This window comes from Mustelus asterias, chromosome 9, assembly GCF_964213995.1.
Source record: "Mustelus asterias chromosome 9, sMusAst1.hap1.1, whole genome shotgun sequence".
In the NCBI taxonomy this organism is placed as follows: domain Eukaryota; kingdom Metazoa; phylum Chordata; class Chondrichthyes; order Carcharhiniformes; family Triakidae; genus Mustelus; species Mustelus asterias.
Genome location: NC_135809.1, coordinates 100352044 through 100362877, shown reverse-complemented (window position 1 = coordinate 100362877; position 10834 = coordinate 100352044).

The window sequence follows — 10834 nt, the reverse complement described above, 5'->3', positions numbered from 1 at the left end:
CACAGGCAGAATGTGCAAACTCCACGCAGTCACCCGAGGCCAGAATCAAACCCGGGTCCCTGGTGCTATGAGGCAGCAGTGCTAACCACTGTGTCACCGTGCCACCATGAAATTTTTTATCTGTCATTGAGTTGTTTATTTTGGGATTGTGGAGATGACATTTACTGCTTCAGCCATCTTCTTCAACTGTATTTTTACTGTGACAGAGAATAATCTCTCCTCCCATGTGACAGAATCATACATGTTTTGCCTTTACTGTTTCCATTTCAGCAGCAATGAAGTTTGATGCTTCTCAATCCTGTGGCTCTTTTGGCAGTCATAACTTTTAACACCCTCTGCTCGGCTGTTGTTTAAAGCTGCTAAAATACTCTATATCCTGTAGAAGCACCTCAGTTTCTGCCTCCACATGCAAATACACACAATCACTGGCAGACTTTCAGCAGAAGCCTGCCAATAATTATTTAAATAATTTACCCTGGGAAATTTGCCAATAGCAGCAGGCTCAATGGACAGACAAAATTATACATTCCCTGCACCTCTACCATCTTCACATCACATCAGGAAATCTATCATCAGCCATCTTAGTATATATACTCCAATCATAAAAAAATTCTTGGTCAAAGGGAACTTCCTGTAATTAAATATATGTATATAACTATATACCAATATTATGTTATTCATAAACCTGAGTGGATTTTGATAGGCTTGTGCAACTGGAGATGTCCTTGGATTTTTGATACAATTGGAGAATTCTTTGGAGATCCCCATTCTGAAAAATACCCTTCCACCGCTACTCTTTGTCTTCTATGACCAAGCCAGTTCTGTATCCATCTAGCCAGCCCATCCCGAATCCCATGGGATTTTAGACTTTGTACCAGTCTTCCCTTAGGGACCTTGTCAAACGCCTTACTAAAGTCCATATAAACTATACCCACAGCCCTTCCCTCATCAATTATCTTTGTCACCTCTTCAAAAAACTCAATCAAGTCGTTGAGACATGACCTTCCCCGTACAAAACCATGCTGCCTATCACTAACTAATCCAGTTTCTTCCAAATGTGCATATATCCTGTCCCTCAGTATCTTCTCCAAAAGCTTGCCCACAATTGACCTCAGGCCAACTGGCCTATAATTCTCTGGATTATCCCTGCTTCCTTTCTTAAACAAGGGAACAATATTGTTTATTCTCCAGTCCTCTGGAACCTTGCCTGTGGTCAAAGAGGATGTGAAGATATCTGTTCAGGCCCCAGCTATTTCTTCCCTTGCCTCCCACAGTAAGCTGGGATAGATCTCATCCTGCCCAGGGTCTTGTCTACCATTATGAAATTTAGGCTACCCAACACTTCCTCCTTCGATATATTGATATTTTCTAGAGCGTTCACACACCTATCCCTGACTTCAACTTCCGTCAGGTCCTTCTCCTTGGTGAATACCAATACAAAGTACTCATTAAGGATCTTATCCACTTCCTGTGGCTCCACGCATAACTTCCCTCCATTGTCCTTGAGTGAGCATACTTTTTCTCTTGCTACCCTCTAGCTCCTAATATATACGTGAAAAGCTTTGGGATTCTCCTTGACCTTGTTTGCTAAAGACATTTCATGGCCCCTTTTAGCCCTTCTAATTCCCCGTTTAAGTTCCTTCCCACTTTCACTATTCTTCTTAAGGGCTTCGTCAGTTTTTAGATGCCTAGATCTATTGTATACTTCCTTTTTCCTTTTGGCTAAGCTTACTATTTCCCTTGTCATCCATGGTTCCTGAATCCTGCCATTTCTATCCTTCATTTTTGCAGGGACTTGCCTGGCCTGCAATTCAATCAACTGGCCTTTAAAAGCCTCCCACATGTCAGATGTGGATTTGCCCTCAAATAACTGCTACCAATTCACATTCCCCAGTTGCTGTCAAGTTTGGATGTAATTAGCCCTCTCCAATTAAACACCCTTACCTGAGGGCCACTCTTGTCTTTATCCATGATTACCCGAATTATAGTTGCTAAGCCCAGATGCTCCCCCACTGAAACATTGATCACCTGGCCTGGCTCATACCCCAATACCAAGTCTAGTATGGCCCCATCCCTGGTTGGATTGTCAATATATTGTATTAAAAAGCCTTCCTGGACACATCTAACAAATTGTTCTCCATCCGAGCTGCTGGCTCCAAGGGAGTCTCAGTCAACACTCTCTTAATGAAGGAGCAGCACTCCGAAAGCTCATGATTCCAAATAAACCTGTTGAACTTTAACCTGGTGTTGTGAGACTACTTACTGTGCCCACCCCTGCCCAACGCCGGCATCTCCACATTATGGCCAGTCAATATGGGGGAAGTTAAAGTCACCCACCACAACTACTCTGCTTTTTCACACCTTTCCAGTATCTGACTACACATCTGCTCCTCTGTCTCCTGCGGGCTGTTGGGAGGTCGATGGTAGATTCCCAACATTGTGATTTCACCCTTCCTATTCCTGAGCTCCACCCATAATGCCTCCCTGCAAGATCCCTCCAATGTGTCCTCTCTCAACACAGCTGCTCCCGAATCAGCAATGCAACTCCTCCACCCCTTTTGTTTCGCCGTCTGTCCCATCTAGAACAACAATATCCCAGAATGTTAAGCTGCCAGTCCTGTCCCTCCTTTAACCATGTCTGCATAATTGCAATGAAATATAATTCCATGCTCCCTTACCTCTACCACCTCTGCTGAATGCTCTTCCTCCTGTTTATCACTGGAGGGGTCCTTCCGCTACCCACTGTTCAGTCAAGGTGACAATAGGATAGGAATGGAGAGATATGGTCCCCGGAAGGGTAGGGGCTTTTAGTTCAGTCGGGCAGCATGGTCAGTGCGGGCTTAGAGGGCCGAAGGGCCTGCTCCTGTGCTGTAATTTTCTTTGTTCTTTGTTTGATCAACTTCTCCCAGAATGCTCTTCTGCCGCCTCTGTTGGAGTGGTTGATTATCAATTTTAACAGTTGCAGGACGACCATATATAAGTCATGAAATTTCTGACAGGTGAAGATGATGGCAAAGAATTCCTTTTGATCTGTGCATAATGAGTCTCAGTGTCAGCGAGGGCCCTTGATATAAAGGCTATTGATCTGCCATTCTGAAGACAGACTGCACTGAGTCCCTGCTCAGTCACCTGCTGATGAGTATGGGTTTTTGAAAGTCAAAGTATTGTAGCACCAGAGGGGGCTGAAGTGCCTGTTTGAATCTGTTGAAGACTGCTGTATGGTGATCCTGCCAATACCATTCGACATCTTGGTGGAAGAACTGATGAAGAGGTCAAGTGACCTCACTGTAACAACAAATAAACTTAGAACAACAATTTGTATACCAAGGAAATGCTGTAAAGTGTGCTTGTCCATGGGAATGGCCACCTGTCATATAGTCATTGTCTTATTTGGATTTAGCTTTGTGCTATCGGCTGTGAGCAAGTGATCTGTTTCGGGAATCTGGTTGGCCATGAGTGGCATTTAGTAGGGTTGAGCTTTGCTGTTTGGTTCTGATTCTGTCAAGGACATGATGAAGATGTGCATCACATTCTTGCAAAGTACAACCCCAGATCAGGATGTCATTGACAATGATTTTGCAAAGAGCTGCTCCATGCACTGCTGGAAGACCTTGCTGCCAGTCAAGATCCAATAATGCGTGCGAAGAAGTCAGTTTCTGCCTAAAGGAGACATGAATGTGGTAGGTTTCAACGATTCTTCATCTAGTGAATTTGCCAGAACCCGCATTTTGCATCCAGGATGCTGAATACCTTGGCATTTGGCATGTCAGCTATCACCTGTTCAACTGTCTTCATCGGGTGATGAGATCTGAGCAGCGCCTTGTTTAAGTGCACTGGTCAATGCAAATCCTAACTTGCCATCTTTCTTTAGTGTAGTCACCATTGCTGAAACCCATCTGTGGCCTCTTCAATGGGACACCTGCGTTGGAATTCTACCGCCTCGCCCGCCACAGAATCGGAGCGAGTGAGGGGTGGACAATGGAAATGTTTGTTGACCTCAGGCAGGAATTTCCGGTCTCACTCGAGTGAGGCTGTAAAATCCTGCCCCTGGTGTTGCCATCTCATGCAATTCATTGATTATTTTCTGCTTCATGGCTATTGGTACTCTTCTCATGGCATAGACTATATAGTCTCATGTGGTATACTACTGGCAACTTGCCACTGACAAGACCTTGAAGAGGTCTTTATATTCCATAATTTCTAGGTCCTAGTTTTGCAGAGCATGTACCTTTGGGCCAAGTTGGATGAGCCCCAGTGTGATGTTGTCCTGAATACCTAATAATTACCTTACATTTTTGTCAACTATATGAAACGTGAAGCTGCCCTGTGTGAAATGGAGAGTGACCATACCTTCAGTGCAGATGGTTTGGCTGCCTTGGGCCACAAGGTCCATCTAGGTGTTGGGTCCGGTGCTGCATATGGGTCTAGTTCCCATACAGTGCATAAGCTAAACAAGCTACAGCTTAGGGCCTCACAATCCGCAGGGGCCTCACAAAATTTCAGAAGGTTTACAATGAAGAGAACATTTAAGAGCGGATACCAGAAAAGAAAAAGAAAGCACCAGCTTGAAGAGCAACTCAAAAAATTACCAAAATTACCAAAATCTATGAGAGAGATCAAGCCAGCCAAATGATAAATATGTAATCAGTAAATGCATTCATTTGAAAATAATTTGTATTTTTCACTTTAAATACCTTACTATTAAATAATTAATAGGCATAATTATGTTTTCAATTTTTTTGTGGCGACCCAAGGTCCTGTTTTGGTACGCACCTTTGTGAGACCTTTTAACTTTTTAACAAGGGGCCTCCAAGCTTTATATAGCTTAGGGCCTCACCAAGTCTAAATCCGGCACTGTTCCCAAAGCATTTGTCTGGGCAATACATTACACTTTGCTCCAGTGTCAATCTTTATCTTCAGTGTTATGTTGCTGCAAATCGTGTTCAGGGTGGTGAAGGTCTCACCCTTTTATGTGATGGTTTTCACACCCACAGTAGAGTGTTATTGGGGGTTCAGCTGTTTGATTGCTTTGGCTGATCTCCAGCTCATTCCCCTTGCTGATGCTTCTAACCTTGGAGGACTGACCAGCTGCAATGTGGCTGGGAGCAAAGGAAGGCTGTTGTGGTTTCGAGCTGCAGCATTTAGCAAAATATGTCCACTTGACACATTTATTGCAGCATTTTCCATACACCAAACCCATGCTGTTCTGTTCTGAGAGTGATGACCACTGCAGTTGGGGCAGCGTGCCAGAAATTAAAACTTTTGTTTCCCGCCTAAGGTCTTTGCTGCTTTTTCAGACTGTTCGTTTAACATGCAAATGCTCATGACTGTTTGTCGTGTTAAATCTTTCTCTTGCAGCAGCTGCTTATGGACTAGATCACTATCGACCCCACAAACGATTCGATCCCTAACTAAATCATCACTAAGAGTGCCAAATGCACATTTGTTTGCTAGGATTTTCAAGGTTGCTGGATATGATTGTCTCGATTAATCTGCTCTTTGGTTTGTAGTGTTAAATGTGTGCCTGTCGAATATTATGTTCTTCACGGGCAGGCAAATGTTTTCAAACATTTAAAGATTATTGCAAGGTCTGCTTTCTCCTCCTCCACTTGAAAAAGTCAATTCAACTTCTTGACGACCTCGGGGCCCACTAGATTTAGTAAGGTACCTTTAGCTTGTGCCTTTTTTTGATTTGTCAGATAATCCGGCACTGCAATAGATGTGCCATGTCTTTTCAAATTTGGCACAGTTGTCTGCAATGTTTTGTCAAACACAAGAGGGTGGATGCGACAAAGTCCTTGTGCCATACTGCCAACTCCTGACACCATGTACGAGGGCTGGGTTCCAATGACTGGTGACCAAGGCAAAGTGAAAGTTGATTTATCAGTCACAAGTAGGCTTACATTCACGCTGCAGTGAAGTTACTGTGAAAATCCCCTAGTTGCCACACTCTGGTGCCTGTTTGGGTACACTGAGGGAGAATTTAGCATGGCCAATTCACCTAACCTTTGGACTGTGGGAGGAAACTGGAGCAACCGGAGGAAACCCACGCAGACACACGGAGAATGTGCAAACTCCACACAGACAGGTCTAAGAACAACATTAGATTATTCAGTAGTCTGAGCAACTCTTATATGTTTCTACTCTGCCCGCGCTCTGGGGGAAAACACACAATTCCGTCATGTCACCCTTTAAGTAGCCAGATCATCATGTGATCACGTGAACACTCGGTCTACAATGCCTATGACTGGCAGTTGAATTCTTCCAAGACCATACAGTGGTGTGTCTGCTGTTTGTAACCAAAGGTCTTTTAACCATGGTTTCTGATCCGACAGAACTGTCACACTGGCTCCTGTGTCAAACTTGAAATTCATGAGATGACCACATACAGATTTGTCAGCATTCCAAAATGTAAATCTGTGATTGCTAATTTGTCCCAAGAAGCACTGTTGGACTTTTGCTTGGTCTGGCTCATCTTTGGCATGGACATGTTTAGGATCCTCCACACACCTTGAATTTTGGACTTCCACATCTTTCCAAAGTCATAGTGATAGAATTTTAGTGCACCGAAGAGGTCCTTTGGCACATTGTGTCTGCGCCAGCCATCAAACACCTATCCATTCTAATCCCATTTTCCCATCCCACTTGAAATGCCAAAGCATACAAGGCTATGGACCAAGTGCTGATCTAAATGCTTCTTAAATACTGTGAAGGCTGCCATCTCTACCACCTTTTCAGGCAGTGAGTTTCAGGTTCCCACCACCCTCTGGGTGAAAAAGCTTTTTCTCAAATCCCCTCTAAATCTCCTACCCTTACCTTAAATCTATGCCCCTTGGTTATTGACTCTTCTAAGGGAAAAGATTTCTTCCTATTTACCCTATCTATGTCCCAGGTGGTTGCATTGAAAGCAGTGCACAGCGATTGCTGTACGCTGCTCATGCCTGTGAGGTGTTTTGGCTCCACATGATCTGCCACCATCTTGTGCTTTGCATGGTATTGTTTTTCTTGCTCTGGAACTATTTTGCCCTTTTTTTTGCTTTATGAGTTGGACTGCTGGGGTGCTCACCAGTTTAACTTCACCATACATGCATCGATTTTGTTGGCAGACTTACAATCTGGATGGCTTTTTCCAAAGTTCTGTATGTTGGAGTACATCCAAAAGGGTATCATCAGATTCTCCCTACTATTTGGTCTCGTATGAACTCCAACTTAAGGTCATCATAGTCACAGCCTTCAGCTGTGTAACTTATTTTTGAAAGTGTCTAAGGATTCCCTGGGCTTTTGAACTTTCTTGTCAAATGCTGCTCACAAACTAAGCATCACTGGAATTCATACCCTCTTCCAAGTGGAGATTCATTTGTTCCTTTCTGGCAATTATGTTGTCAGCTATTGGATCCAGTGAATACAATCGCTTTTATTCAAGCCTGATGCTATCATATATCTTAAAATCTTCTTCTCCATAACAACAAGTTTTGCACCTGGCCTGACCCTTCCTTAGTTGTGGTGATTTACCACCATAGCTGTTGAAGCACAGGGAAATACAGTTTTTTTAAAAATGGCTCTGCAATGATCTTTTCTTTCTTCCACTTGTTGGAATTTGCCAGGCTCCCGTCTTGGTCAAGGAGCCGTTTTGAACCTCAGCGCTTCTGCAGAAAGTATTTTGAATGAATCATTTTGGCCGGCAAGTTGCTTTCCTGAGCTTAACAAATTGAATAAAGCCAATATTTTTGCTCTGACTTCTCTTTAAAATGTTTTTTTCCCCCTGTTTGTGCACAGTCGCCACATGTTATGGCGCCGACACTGGATCTGGGCTGCAGTGTTCTTCAAGTCGCTCTTATTAAAACAATCCGTCTGCCAGTGCTATCTGATCATTGTGCCAAATTTAAAAGCTTATTTTAGCCCTTTTATTTGGAGCTTGTTCAGCCTTTTGTGATTTGACTAGGTCCTTTAATTCTGCTTTTAATCGGGCCTTGCAACTAACGTACTCTGGTGGGGTTTCTAATGCTGCACAGTGGATCTGCCTTCCACCCTTCAACCTCCATGCCTGTAGTGTAGCTTCTTAGGCAATCCCTTGCTGTTTATTTGAGGTCTTTAAGTTAGCGCACTTCTCTCAGGTCAGATTGCAGTTTATTTACTTCTTAATTCTTAGGGACTTTGGGGTCCTTCACCTGCTGCCATCATGATATAAGGTTTTATATTGTCTCAGGAAACAGTCTAGAAGCTTGTATGGTTGAACAATGATTATATAAGAACATAACATAAGACCTAGGAGCAGGAGTAGGCAGTTCAGCCCCTCTGGGGTTTTCAATATGATCACCGCTGATCTTGTCTTGGCCTCAACTCCACTTTCCTGCCTGTTTTCCATAACCCCTCAACACATTCCTAATTGAAAATCTGTCTATCTCCTCCTTAAATTTACTCAATGCCCGGCATCCACCGCACTCCATGGGAGTGAATTTCACAGATTCACGAGTCATTGAGAGAAGTAGTTCCTCCTCATTTCTGTTTTAAATCTGCTACACCTTATCCTAAAACTATGACCTCTCATTCTAGATTGCCCCACAGAAGAAAGCATCCACTTGCCGTCTACTTTGTCAATACCATTTATCATCTTATATACCTCGATCCGATCTCCTCTCATTCTTCTAAACTCGAGAGGGTATAGACCTAAACTGCTCAACTTCTCTTCATAAGGCTTGATAGGTATGTCCCTGTCAGGCAGGGAGGAAATGGCCGAGTGAGGGAACCATGGTTCACGAAAGAGGTGGAATGTCTTGTGAAAAGGAAGAGGGAAGCTTATGTAGGGATGAGGAAACAAGGTTCAGATGGCTCGATTGAGGGTTACAAGTTAGCAAGGAATGAGCTGAAAAAGGGGCTTAGGAGAGCTAGGAGGGGACACGAGAAGTCCTTGGCGGGTCGGATCAAGGAAAACCCCAAGGCTTTTTACTCTTATGTGAGGAATAAAAGAATGACCAGGGTGAGGTTAGGGCCGGTCAAGGACAGTAGTGGGAACTTGTGTATGGAGTCAGTAGAGATAGGCGAGGTGATGAATGAATACTTTTCTTCAGTGTTCACCAAGGAGAGGGACCATGTTTTTGAGGAAGAGAAGGTGTTACAGGCTAATAGGCTGGAGGAAATAGATGTCCGGAGGGAGGATGTCCTGGCAGTTTTGAATAAACTGAAGGTCGATAAGTCCCCTGGGCCTGATGAAATGTATCCTAGGATTCTTTTGGAGGCAAGGGATGAGATTGCAGAGCCTTTGGCTTTGATCTTTGGGTCCTCGCTGTCCACGGGGATGGTGCCAGAGGACTGGAGAATGGCGAATGTTGTTCCTCTGTTTAAGAAAGGGAATAGAAATGACCCTGGTAATTATAGACCGGTTAATCTTACTTCGGTGGTTGGTAAGTTGATGGAAAAGGTCCTTAGAGATGGGATTTACGACCATTTAGAAAGATGCGGATTAATCCGGGATAGTCAGCATGGATTCGTGAAGGGCAAGTCGTGCCTCACAAATTTGATAGAATTTTTTGAGGAGATAACTAAGTGTGTTGATGAAGGTAGGGCAGTTGATGTCATATACATGGATTTTAGTAAGGCGTTTGATAAGGTCCCCCATGGTCGGCTTATGATGAAAGTGAGGAGGTGTGGGATAGAGGGAAAGTTGGCCGATTGGATAGGTAACTGGTTGTCTGATCGAAGACAGAGGGTGGTGGTCGATGGAAAATTTTCGGATTGGAGGCAGGTTGCTAGCGGAGTGCCGCAGGGATCAGTGCTTGGTCCTCTGCTCTTTGTGATTTTTATTAATGACTTAGAGGAGGGGGCTGAAGGGTGGATCAGTAAATTTGCTGATGACACCAAGATTGGTGGAGTAGTGGATGAGGTGGAGGGCTGTTGTAGGCTGCAAAGAGACATAGATAGGATGCAAAGCTGGGCTGAAAAATGGCAAATGGAGTTTAACCCTGATAAATGTGAGGTGATTCATTTTGGTAGGACTAATTTAAATGTGGATTACAGGGTCAAAGGTAGGGTTCTGAAGACTGTGGAGGAACAGAGAGATCTTGGGGTTCATATCCACAGATCTCTAAAGGTTGCCACTCAAGTGGATAGAGCTGTGAAGAAGGCCTATAGTGTGTTAGCTTTTATTAACAGGGGGTTGGAGTTTAAGAGCCGTGGGGTTATGCTGCAACTGTACAGGACCTTGGTGAGACCACATTTGGAGTATTGTGTGCAGTTCTGGTCACCTCACTATAGGAAGGATGTGGAAGCGCTGGAAAGAGTGCAGAGGAGATTTACCAGGATGCTGCCTGGTTTGGAGGGTAGGTCTTATGAGGAAAGGTTGCGGGAGCTAGGGCTGTTCTCTCTGGAGCTGGGGAGGCTGAGGGGAGACTTAATAGAGGTTTATAAAATGATGAAGGGGATAGATAGAGTGAACGTTCAAAGACTATTTCCTCGGGTGGATGGAGCTATTACAAGGGGGCATAACTATAGGGTTCGTGGTGGGAGATACAGGAAGGATATCAGAGGTAGGTTCTTTACGCAGAGAGTGGTTGGGGTGTGGAATGGACTGCCTGCAGTGATAGTGGAGTCAGACACTTTAGGAACATTTAAGCGGTTATTGGATAGGCATAGGGAGCACACCAGGATGATAGGGAGTGGGATAGCTTGATCTTGGTTTCAGCTAAAGCTCGGCACAACATCGTGGGCCGAAGGGCCTGTTCTGTGCTGTCATGTTCTATGTTCTATAAGGCAAACCCCTCATCTCTGGAATCAATCCATTGAACTTCCTCTGAACTGCCTCTAATGCCACTACATCCTTTTCAAATAAGGGGGCCAA